The sequence below is a fragment of the Triturus cristatus genome, chromosome 4_2 (genome assembly GCF_964204655.1).
Source record: "Triturus cristatus chromosome 4_2, aTriCri1.1, whole genome shotgun sequence".
Lineage (NCBI taxonomy): Eukaryota > Metazoa > Chordata > Amphibia > Caudata > Salamandridae > Triturus > Triturus cristatus.
This window is the reverse complement of record NC_140586.1, coordinates 129,007,585-129,020,020: the sequence shown is the minus strand read 5'-3', so window position 1 is coordinate 129,020,020 and position 12,436 is coordinate 129,007,585. Positions and strand designations below refer to the sequence as shown.

At 40.4% G+C, this 12,436-nt stretch overlaps 1 protein-coding gene across 7 annotated transcripts in view; it reads right to left on the bottom strand.

Annotated features, from left to right (window-relative positions):
* The window catches only part of CSRNP2 (cysteine and serine rich nuclear protein 2), a 68,111-nt gene that overhangs the window by 39,491 nt on the left and 16,184 nt on the right, over window positions 1-12,436 (bottom strand). The window contains exons 2-3 of one of the 7 annotated variants that reach the window (XM_085600785.1): window positions 6,201-6,319; window positions 2,921-3,008 (exon numbers count right to left, since the gene is read on the bottom strand). The exons of 4 other annotated variants lie outside the window; for them this stretch is intronic. The gene's annotated coding sequence lies outside the window, so the exon portion shown is untranslated. The remainder of the gene's footprint in view (window positions 1-2,920; window positions 3,009-6,200; window positions 6,320-12,436) is intronic. 2 more of the 7 variants (XM_085600789.1, XM_085600788.1) reach the window with 2 other exon arrangements.

Genomic DNA, 12,436 nt, shown 5'->3' with positions numbered 1-12,436 from the left:
AGTCGGAAACTGTCTTTGGGGGCCCCCAGTAGGGCCCCCATGGGTGCGCGGACTGGAGGGCACCTATAGTGCCCCCCTGTTGATCCCTGCGCCTAGTGGCAGACAACTTGGGGTGCCTGCCACCGGGTGCAGAGATGAACTGCACCCCTGCATTTCACAACGTGAGCATGCATTCCGTTCGGAATGCATGCTCCCATTGTGAAGTATACGAGTGCGACTGAACAGGGTTCGGTCGCATCGTACTTGCAGGTCTGTAACCGAAAACAGTAAGTCGGTCGGTTACAGTTCCTGACCGATGTCGGACGGACTCAGGTCCATCCGACATCGGAGTCGGCCCCTATATAGTCAATTCTGGACATCATAGAATACAAAACCTGTCAATGTTTTTTTTTAATATTCTTAAAGATAAAGAGAGCTTAAAGAGTTTACAAATTGTGATGTTTTACTAAATGAAAACAGTTCTGGGTCATTTGTTTTGGACCCCAGTACAACAAGCCCGCATTTTCCAGCAGTGCACATACTATATTAAAAGGGAAAACCTGGATTCTAAATATAACTGGGGTGACTAATTTTCAAAGGAACAGTCTTGCATTTGATGACAGTGAAACTCACTGAATGGTAAGATTATATACGCAAAACAATGTGAGGTAAAACGTTCCCAGGCAGAAGTGATACAATTGTGTAAATTACACAGCAAGCAGTGTTTGCATCACATTGTATATAAACAGCCCGTCAGTTTCAAAATATCAATATGCGACTGGGCCTGTAGTAACAGATGATATTGTTTCCATCCACTAGAATTGTACGATCATCATCTCGATAAAAGTTCAATGTAGGCCTGAGAGAAAGTCAGAAAATAAAATGAAGATACAAAAAGAAAAAGACATACGTGAATATAAATTAAAATAATAAAAGCTGACAACAAGTTACACTGAATATATAGAATGTGTGGAAATCGATATACTATTGTGGCCAATGCAGTTCAATCTGTTGGCTTGAAAATAGCTTTATATGCTGGTGATACCAACTCATTGTCACCATATTCAGAACACCATTGGGACTCAAAATCTGTTCAAAGCCTGCATTATTTCCTTACCTAAATGGATTAAGGAAAGCTGTCTGCAACTCAATGCACGAAAGACTGAAATTTATATTTTTGGTACTTCTCAATCTATTTAGTTTCACACATGGTGATCTTTTGAATTTGAAAACCTCTATGTTGCCGATAAAGTTGGCCAGAAATCGGAGGATCAAATATGTTCTGAAGCTCCCAGAAGATTTCAGTAGTCTCAGCTTACTGTTGTACCCCTCTGTGCACTTACTAGAGTATTAGACATCTTGCCATCTTCCTCTCGCAAAGATGTTGTGCAAGCTCTCATCACATCTTGCCTTGATTATGCCAATTCTCTTCAATTGGGGGTTCCAAAATATCTGGACAGGAGACTTCAGTTGGTACAAAATGCAGTAGCCACCCTATTTAGAACATCCCACCCACACATCCTCTTAGCTCCTTAAACTTCACTGGCTTCCTGTCCATAACAGAATCCAATTTAAAAAGGTGGTCATTAGATACAAAGCCAGACAGAAACAGGGCCCTCATTTTTTACATACTCTGATCCAACCCTATGTTCCTCTGTGGATTCTGCACGAATCTGATGGCCATGCCCTGTTTTGCCAGGACCTGGCGTGGTGGCAGACCTTTTAAAATTCTGTCCTCCAAGCTCTGGGACATTCTATCTCCCAATCTTCAAGATGCTCCATCGGTGGCTCATTTCCGCAAGCACGTTAAAATTTGGCTGTTCAATATAATTAAGGAGCTTCTTAGTTATGTCCTCTTTGACAGCTCAAAAGATCATTTTACTTCAGCACAGGGACACCTGGACTCTAAGAGTTGCTCACGCTCTAAAAAATCTATCATTCATTCATAGAGACTAGTTCCTTCACTGTCTGGCTCCTATATAATCGAACTGAAAAGGGAACCCAATATCCAGAAATTTGGCAGTTAATTACAAGTCTGCAAAGGCAAATTCTTTGGAGGGTTTTAATGAACTTTGAGAGAGTCATCTTTAACAAACTGCCTAGTAAAGGTGACTGGGCCTTTGACTTGTGCTCTCAAGCAGTCAAAGAAAAGCTTTTATACAATAGTGTAAACATCACCAATTTAATTGGGCTGAATTCTTTGCTACACATAGAAGAACGCATCAAGGGTGGGTATACATATTTTAAACCATACCACCTTCCCGGTACCTACCAAACCATGGCAAAACCTGACCACTACACTCTACATTAGCCCCTCTTCTGACCATTCATCCTTCCACAAAGTCACAAACTGGTAGAAGGTCATTACTATTCAGACGACAAGGCTTGGAGTTCTATTTGGGCAAGATTAAGATCTGATAACTATCCTGAATTTCAAATAGCACTAAAGATCTGTCTGTTTCCATTCACATAATGGCATGACTGATGCCAAAGAAGGTAACTCTGAGCAATCGGGCCTGTTCTTAAACGCTTTGCAACACCCCATGCTTACGCACTGCAAATCTACCATTCCATGTTTCCAGCACATCTTTGTACCTCACCCAACACCTCTCCTAGAACTCATACTTCAGTCAATATCCTACCAACTACACACTTCAAAAGGGTATGCAGGAACATACACAACCATACTTGGGATCATATACCAGGGAGAACAGAAAGAAAAATAGGGAAATTACATTCCAGCATTTACTTGCGTTGGAGTGGAAGACGTTCTAAGAGAGACAGCTAAAATATGAGATTGTTCCCCTTTAAAACTTAAGAGTCTTCAACCAAACTCAGGATCCGGATGCTCATCTGAATGCTGCACAGCTCTTCAGAGGAATTAGTACGATTTAAACTCTTAGTACAATAATCAGGTCACAGCACTTCTTAAGCCACTCACCAGACAGTCAGTTGGCAAATGTGCCAATGTCCTTTTAAACCGAATGTAAGGTTTCATGGATGGTCTTCAAACTTTAATTCTGTGCTGTCTATTGTGTAACACAAAAAAACAAATCAGGGCCCCCATAATGAAATATTTTTTTCCGTAATTATTCTATAAAATTGGCAGCTATGAAAATATTCAGCAATTCAAACAATGAAGTGATGTTTAGCTATCCCTTTTAAACAGGGCATCAAATACATAACTGGCAACAGGCTACCGCAACCTGGACTCTAAATGTTTAAGTATCCACAGTGTGATCCTTTAACAGAAGTAGTGGGCGAGAGGGTGAAACTTAGTAGGTTATCTGGAGATCCACCCTACTTTCACACCTACTTCCAGCCTGAACAAGCAGTTTGTAACATAACAGGACATATTTTGTGATAACGTTACATCATTATTTTGTAATTTCTACATGTTAAAAGTTTCTGAACAAAGATTTAACATAATTAGTACTCGTTTAACACCTAAACAACCATAGGCATCTAAAATATGATGTCATTTTTTGCAAAGCGCCTTCCAGTGCACCACAACACATGTAGCCGCCTTTTTAGTAATGCTGGGGATAGAAATATTTTTTGGTTAAAATCTACAAACTATGCAGCACATTGGGCCTTATGTGGCAAAACGCGAGTGATGCAGAAAATGCTGTGATTACAGAATCTCACAATTCTTATGGCTCTGCACATAGTATGACTTGGCTGCACCATGTATATGTCCGATTTATGTCTAATTTCCACTGTTATAATGAATAACTAAAATCACAGAATTTACTTGAGACTAACCTTTAATACGGTTATTAATATTTAATAGGAACTAATTGTGAAAATATTCCCAATGTATTTCCCTATGATCAATATACTCCTTATGTTTATGGGAGCCTGATATGTTGACCAGTTGCCCAGGTCTACTTTTTGGTTATTTACAAATTAATACAGACAGCGACAGACAGCGCAACAACTTGTTCTACACTTGTATAGTTCCACTTAAAAAGAAAAGGAGCGACTAATTATTGTATGCACCATTCACCAAGCGGACAGGCTTGAATTGTCTACACTGCTGACATCCTGTATGCTTCCTCTGACAGCCTATTATTTTGAATGGTAGCAAGACCTACAAATATACATAGGGAAATCACTCCTTTGCATCAGACGCAAATAACAATCTCAATATGTGCCAGGAATACTGCCACAACACCTGGAATTTATCCTACTCAAAGATAAAGTCAAAATCTGATTGGTGGTTGAGATTAGCTCCAGTTTGAAAATTTCAGAAGTGCAACATAGACAAGGCTTGTATTCCACCTTGAGATACAACCACATATTAAAATTAAGCATCGGTATTATGCGGGACTCAAGATAATTAAAGTAATGCATGCACAATTCAAATGTATTTTTTAAAGTCTCCCTTGAACTAGAAGTTCCACCTGATGTTAAAACATTTTTTTTAAAATTTGTGTAAAACCTTTTGTCTTCAAAAACATCTGCGTCAAACCTTATGTCTTACCATTTTGGGCAACACAGTTGTTTACTATATGCTCCTACTGTGACGTGTTTGCAGAATTAGATATGTATATCCCTGCACTATTCTCGTCTAGGTAATGGTTGTGAAAGTAGAAAGCTGTAAACTGGGAGAACTCGTGAGCCCTTGGTCCAAATGGGATCCTGATTGCTATAATGAACCAGGATCCATCATGATGGAGCAGAACTCTAAAACCAGTGTTTGATCGTGCCCTGCTGTTCACTAAGATACCAACCTCATGGTAAGGATTGATAATACAACCACTTCACAAAAAAAGAAGCAGGGAAGATCCAGCGAACTTTCAACATATCGCACTATTCGACGCAGAGGGAAAATTTTCGCAACATACTTTACTGTCGCTCCTAAAAGAAACAATAAAACGTAACGACTTGCTGTCGGATAACCAAACTGGGTTCGGAGTAGGTTGAGCGGCTGCTGACGATATTTTTTAACACAATCCTAATAGATCAGGCATTACAGCGTAGAAGAGCAATATGTGTTTGTTTTGTGGATTATTGATTTGCCTTTGATAAAATAAATCGCAACTTCCCTGTAGTCAAAGCTCCAAAATGTTTTAACTTGCTACACCTTATAATCGTCATACTCTAAAATTCTTGGGTACGAAATAAGTTATCAGACAGATCGCTCTTATCTCCAAAAATCACAATTAGGAACAGTCTAAAACAAGGCTGTGTCTTAGCCCCTCTCTCCTATTTCACTATACATCTCAGACATAGGTAATTACATCCAGAAACAAGAATTGTTACTATAAAAACTGGGAAATTCTCTTGTCGGTTACCTACATATGCAGACAACCTCATGATTTGCTCTTAAAGTCCAATAGGATTACAGCATCAACTCGCGTCTCTTAATTAATATAACCAGAGGAACGATTAAACAGCCAACATTAGCCATACAATAATTATGCCCTTCACGAGGAATGTACAGAAATTCAATTGGAAGCTAGGAAACAATACAGTGGAGTCTGTAAATTCATATGTCTAGCTGGGATTTCATTTGGATAGTTGCCTAACAAATGCACAACACCTATATTCTCTAAAAACAAAGACCATCACGTCATAAAAGTGTTAAAACAGTTTGCACAATTATATGAAAGGCGTGCAATCAGCCACGCAATAACAGCCTTTAGGGCAAAGCTAATTCCACTCTTGACGTACTACTCAATAGCTCTAAATGAAAAGAACATAAATAACATCGAAACAGCTTCCATCCAAAATGCACGCTGTTCATTTAATCTACAAAATTCAACCCCACATGCAATGATCAGACTGGAACTGAGGTGGACAACCTGACTCAAAATTCTTTATTTTTGTGATTGTGCCTCTGCAAATGGGGATTCCTTGAGAGGCAGGATATATCGAGAAATGAAACATAAGTCCTTGATCAACTCTTGCCTTTTGCCTGATCAGATCACTGCAGCTTTCGCCAGATCATAATTTGCCACCCATTACTTATCTTTTAATGTTTCCTCAGTTAACTCACAAAAATGTTATCAGGGTAAGCCTTCAGGCGAAATCCCTCCTGAGAGACTTATTAAAAATATCAACCTACAAACAGAGTTAATAATGGAAACCAACCAAAAGTATATGGCCTCTAATCTACAGACAACAATAAAACAAAACATTCCGAGATTCCGCGTATTATATATCCAATTGAAAGAGTTCGAAGGCGCTTGGAATTCTAAATCAAGTTCTCTTACCTGTAGACTTTGCAATTATCGAAATGAATCTCTGGATCATACTGTCTGTCTGTGCCCCTGGCTGAGTGACGTCCATAGTAAATGTTTGTTGCGTTCCTTCAGGCAGCTATCTTTGCATACTTTAAAAAAAAAAAAAGGCTATCACAGTTTACTTTCAGTTACAATCCGATTCCTTTATCGGGAAACTGACACGATTTTTGGACATAATTTATGATAGACTAAAAGCAACTGACGACAGATCTATTTAGGGTGCAAAAATAAAAGCAACTTTTATGCGCTGTAAAACAGCAGGTCATTTTTTGTTAATCATGATTCCAGTATATGATAATTAATAATTGAGTGACATTCAAATCCTTATTTAAAAAAAAAAATCTTTTTTATGTTGTTTAAAATATGGTATACTGTAATGAATTTTTAAAATGTGCACAATACATTTTACTACTACTAAAATTAGGTGGTCTTGGCATATACTCTGAGCACCTTTGTGCAAATGGTGACTATACCTCCAACCAACCACTGGCAAAGACAACATGTCTGGCCTGCAATGAAGACCATAAAGAAAGGCCTCCCACCACCCAAAAAATAAAACACAAGCAAGGACAATAGTGCTGGACTACAATTTAAGCCCTGCAAAAAAACATTTTAAAGAGCACTACAGTGTGTGTGTGTGTGTGTGTGTGGGGGGGGGGGGGGGAGGTGCCTGAATACAGTACTTTTATGAGATAAAGCCTTTAATGCCGACATCAATTTGTAGATGTGTAACTGAATAACAGGAATGTTCTTCACTAAACAATTCCAAGTGACATCCTAGAGAACTCTAGCGAGAAGCTGGAGTTATCTCGGATGTCACTCAGAGGTGAAAAACATTGACGTTATTCACAATTGCACTGCATGAAATTTCAACACATTTCTACACAGAAAAAAAATCAACATAATTCTCATTGCCGTTTTTAGAATTCTGAGAACAGGCAGTATGTAAACAGTCATGAACTTCGGAGCCGTTCTATGTCGAGATTAACATTATAGAGCAACAAACATATATCATTCACATCAACCCACCACAATATTGTAAGGTGATTACATAAGTACTATTTTTTAACTCCGCCTCCACTTACCTTTGGGAGGTAAAAATAGGTGGAATTAAGAACAGTAACTATACACTTACTAGTGGCTATGATATTATTACTATGCAATACATCACACGTAATATAGTGATGACCAACCCTTCTGAGAATCGTTTCACTGAAAACAAATAAACACCCACATCCGATCTAGTGACATTAGACATTTGCAGAAGATTTCCAGAACTGAGGACAGACCAGACCAACTGGAATTATGCGATGGTTTTCGCATAATTATGGAACGGTAATATTTGCCACACATCTGCTGCAGAAGCTGTAGATTTTTTTCAAGCCAAGTGAAAAAATACTTTTATTGATTCTTTAAACATCATAAAAGGATGGCAAACCATCATAAAATACTGATTCTGAACATTAAATAAGCATATATATATAAAAAATATTGTTATTAAAAAATTCTTTTTTTTTTTAAACATTGATCAGGAAGAAGCTGTAGAATTTAACTAACAAAACAATTTTGTTTCTAGCTCAAACGGTTCCAAAGTTACTAAATACGCAGTCACACATTTTTCTGCGCAGTGGAAGGTTATTTGCAGAGGTTGGCTGGTCTCTTGCTATGTTTGCGTGTCAAACTGGTAATAACGAGGTTCAACTCATGCCCAGACGGTACTAGCAAGTGTACAAATGACAAAATATTATTACCATCACAAAATGCGCTGCATTATGCCATATATATTGCATTTTCTTGATGCATAATTTAGTCAACCCTGCCGCATAATTTAGCCCTCCCCTGCTGCATAATTCCAATGGCCCTGGGACAAACCTATCCAGATCAAAAGCATTTAAATCAAAAAATCTCTACCTATTGTCATGTTTGTTGTAAACAGTCGCACTATGAAAACCCAACCCTATCGACCATCCCTCCCACCCACTCCTATAAGCAAAGTGACATCAGCACCACCAGCTATTCATATCCCTTCAGGCACAGGGTCTCTTCTGCATAGGCAAAATGGGTCATTCAGACGTGGGCAGGGCCTGGCTACCTCTGCCCATGCAGAAGATGAGTTGCTTTTCTTGGCATACTTCAATGAAGTGTTTTGGAAAAACACAACCCACAGCCTTTATGAATGCCCTTTCCTATCTTAACTCTCAGGGCAGCGAGGGTGATCAATCACAGATTCTGTTTCTGGTGGGTAGTGTGGAAGGCAAGGGCTCAGAACTCAGCAATGAACCAACAGGCACAAACAGTATAGTCCAGACCAGTACAAGACTTTTGAGTAAAAGAAGTACTTTAGTCGTATAATGTTACTTAGCAATACACAGAACAATTGGGGTAATGCAATAAAGAGTTGAAATCCTGTTCATGATTCTAGAACTTTCAGTGCCCATCTCCGTTAACGAAGTTCCCAGTGCCCTTGATCCCAGACGCTTAAATCGGAGACATGAAACTGGTTAGGCTCAGGTGCAAGCAAAACAATCACCCAAGGCGTTTATGCACCCAACACTTCAGTTTGTTTCTTCCGCCAGGCAATAGTCCTATGAAAAGAGTCTTAGTTTGTGCGTAAGGCTTCAGTTCACTTTCCATTCGCACTCTTTTTTTACGCCACGCGCTTACCCGCTCTTGGACTTTGATTCTTTCGATGTTCGATGGACATGTGTAGCAGTCTCACTCCTATGGTGCCAGCTTTGGAGTGGTCAGGACTGCAGTCTCGACCTCACTGGGAAATTGAAGACTTCAGGAGATCAAGTGCAGTAACCTCCAGTAGTTGTGGTCTCACTGGGAGTGTGCAGACGGGATGGGAGGCTGACAGTTGTGGCTTTCGGGCTGATCAGGGTGCACTCTCGGCATTGCTGGAGCACACGGGCTCTGACAAACAGCTGAAGCACCAGTCTTTCAGCCGCCACGGCTGTTGACATAGCTTGAAATTTGCTTTCTGTAGAAGACATGATGTGGTTAACACCGAGAACCATTTAGGGAAAACCGAGAAAGCTTTTTCACACATGGATCTCTCTTGGCTTCTCTATTCTTCATGACGGTAACTTGAGGGACCTTCTTCTCTTGGACAGTCTCTCTTCCTGCAGGGCCGAGTAACACTCTCCCTGTCTCTGCAAGCAAGCAGGTGACTAGGTTCTAGGCAGCTCCTCCTGCAGAAAGTGCAGACTTCAGGTGATAGGCTCTCACTTCCAAGAGACTGCCTGTGATGCAGACACCAGCTCAGCTTATAAAGCAGTTCTTCAAATCCTCTGCAGAACACCGCCTTCTTTGGTTGTGAAGAACTTGGAACTAGGACTAAGTGGTATGGTTTGGATCACACTTCTATACACATCTTCCAGAAGAGGACGTGGAGCCACTGTCTAAGGATTCAGAACCTGTTTGGGTTGTTTCTCTTTCAAATGTCGTTTTCGAGCTGCTCTCCAGTCACAGCCTTTGTGGAAAGCCAGCACCAATAGGCCTGGCTTCAAGCAGAGTATCCACAAAATGGGTACAACAAAGAGATTTTTCTGCCCCAAACTGGTATCACTTTCCTGAAGCAGTAATCGGGGACAGACAAAGGGACAAGACCTACCATAAAACTTTGTTACTTTGAATAACAGAAATTGCAGTCCCACCCCTATCATCTATGAAATGTCAGTGCTCAAGAAAAACTGATCACCATTCCTTTGCCAAAAAATGCCTAATGGAATACTTTAAAGGTAGCCTCATGGCCAATCTCCACATGTCAATGTCTGGATCATCAAACACAAGCCACACGAATGCAAGCAATACACTTCAACTGTATGAGGAAGTCATCTCAACCTTTATCTTGTGTCAAGCTGAATCAGGGGCATCTAAACTGAATCCCTCTGGCTCCAGTACTGAGACTCACACACCACAAACATACATGCTCAACATGCACATTCAATGCTAGTGGAAAGGTCAGGGTATTATACAACAGTGAAACTTTACACAAGAGGTGTCCATAGACCATGCTGTCACTGACACAGAGAAAAAGTCTTACCACACTATAAATTATAAATACATGGAGCACCACTGGTTTACGTGATGGACCCAGGATAAGGACATTGATCCCTTGACAACAATGAGGGCACGAGTGGCGTGCCTTTCCAATTCACAGTACAGGTCCTGAACTTCGCAATTTCATGGACATTCCTAGGCCTATTCGCACACTCCAGGTTAGCATGACCCCATGGCGAAAAATAAAAAATAACAAGAGAGGATACCAACTTTACACGCAGGTGGACACTCGGAGCAGATATTCTCCTACCAACACCCTTCCAAAATCCCACAAGAACCTTTATAAAGTTTCAGGATCCAACTGTGAAAAACTGCTAGATGAAACACAAGCAATCTTGGCATGAAGGCAGCCTTTTTTTGTTGCATGGGAGGGTAATGTATATTTTGCGAGTTTGGTCTGTGAACTTTATATTTCAGTTTGAGTTGACAGTGTCAAATGGTTGGGAAACAAATTCTACAGGACCCAAGATCGTAGTAAAGTCTCTGAGCTTCTGATAAGGTCCCATTTTTCTGCCTGCTGCAATGCACCAAAAATGCCTGGTGCTCATCAGTGTGTGCATGGTCTGTGGGAAGTGTGTCTCTCAGATGGCACTGATAAATGGACCACAAGTGAAATCGCAATTTGCAGCCGGAGAGCTTAGGAGATAGAGGTGTTTCTCCCATCAAGAGTGTCTTCCTTGTTGAAAAGCAGATGGGAAGTACTGGAGCATGATGAGGCTAAGATTGGTGAGAAAGGAATAAGTCACTCAGGAGCTGCAGCTCAAACAGGCCCGATGCTTCTTTTTTTCTTCCACTGCGCGGACAGATGGGCAGAGAGAAACACAAAAAGATGTCATACTAACTCCTGGCAAAGGAGGAAAACCTGCAACTATTGCAGGCCCCCGGTGGACACACACACTAAGCTCAACATAAGAAAGGCTGCCTTGTTTGAGTCCAGATAAGTACAAATTTTACTAGCCATTTTTTGGAACTAGTCTATTGCAGTCCCTGCCTAATGAACGGGTTCATTATGTTCGCCCTATATAAGACTTTACAAATAAATAAATAATTTGCATATCGGAGGAAATGAAAGCAGTGTAACTCATATGCAGGGGAAAATAGAAACATCCGTAGAATCCTCTGAAAAGCTTCAACTGGTGGGTTTCAAGGAAACTACATCACTCCATGAATATGCTATACAAAGACGTAACAGTTAAAACAAAAGAACAATGAAACAAGTTAAAGGAGTGGAAAAAAAGCTGGATTTGGGTGCGGGGAGGCAAATCTGAGGATTTGCCTTTCTGGACAATTTGAGGAATGAGCACTTCCCTAAGGATCCTGCGGGTAATGTCACTCATCTTGAAGGAGTCACTGGCTGCAGAAATGAAAAGAGTGATGGAGAGAGCTGTGGGGGGAGTGGTGGTACAACATGTCCCTGAAAAGAGAAATAACTCAGCAGTTTAAGTTTCAGACTTGATGGGCATGGTGACCTTATGCACCTGGTATACCTCCTCTATTTTGCATGATATTAATTACGTAATCATTCTAAAAATTAACTCGTACTAGTTAGTTTAAAGTGAGATAGTATTAACCAACCATTACACCTTGATAAACACAAGATACACGTGGGACTAAAAGGCTAATTGCATGGCAGAACAACTCATTAATTAACTGTGGTACGCTAACTAACTTTAGATTGTGGTAAAATAGAGAATTGCATGATATATGTTGCTTTGTGATGGTTTGTGCTTTCAGTACTGCAAGATGGTGAGTATTATTGCTTTAAATGTTGCTATAAGCTAGGAAAATACTAATATACATTGGGATTAGAGTGGGAATAAACATTAGAATCTTCATTTCCATATATTAATTACTGTTATGTCTGTTTTTGCTTAGGTTGGCATTAGGGCCCGCAGTACTTAAAATGGAGGTCCTGTGCAGCTGCCGTCATGTGAGCGTGATGACTTATGCGCAGAATCGGAAGGCTCTGGAGATCTCAAAGTGACCTCAGCCCCTGCACCACCGTGTTTCTTGTCAAGGATAGGAGCATGGAGGGTTGCCAAGTGATAAGCGGTGTGAACAACCAAGGGGACAATGGAAGACCTGTGCAAGGATGCTTGCTTGTTATTACTTAGGAACTTTTGCCTGTGAACTGGAGCAAT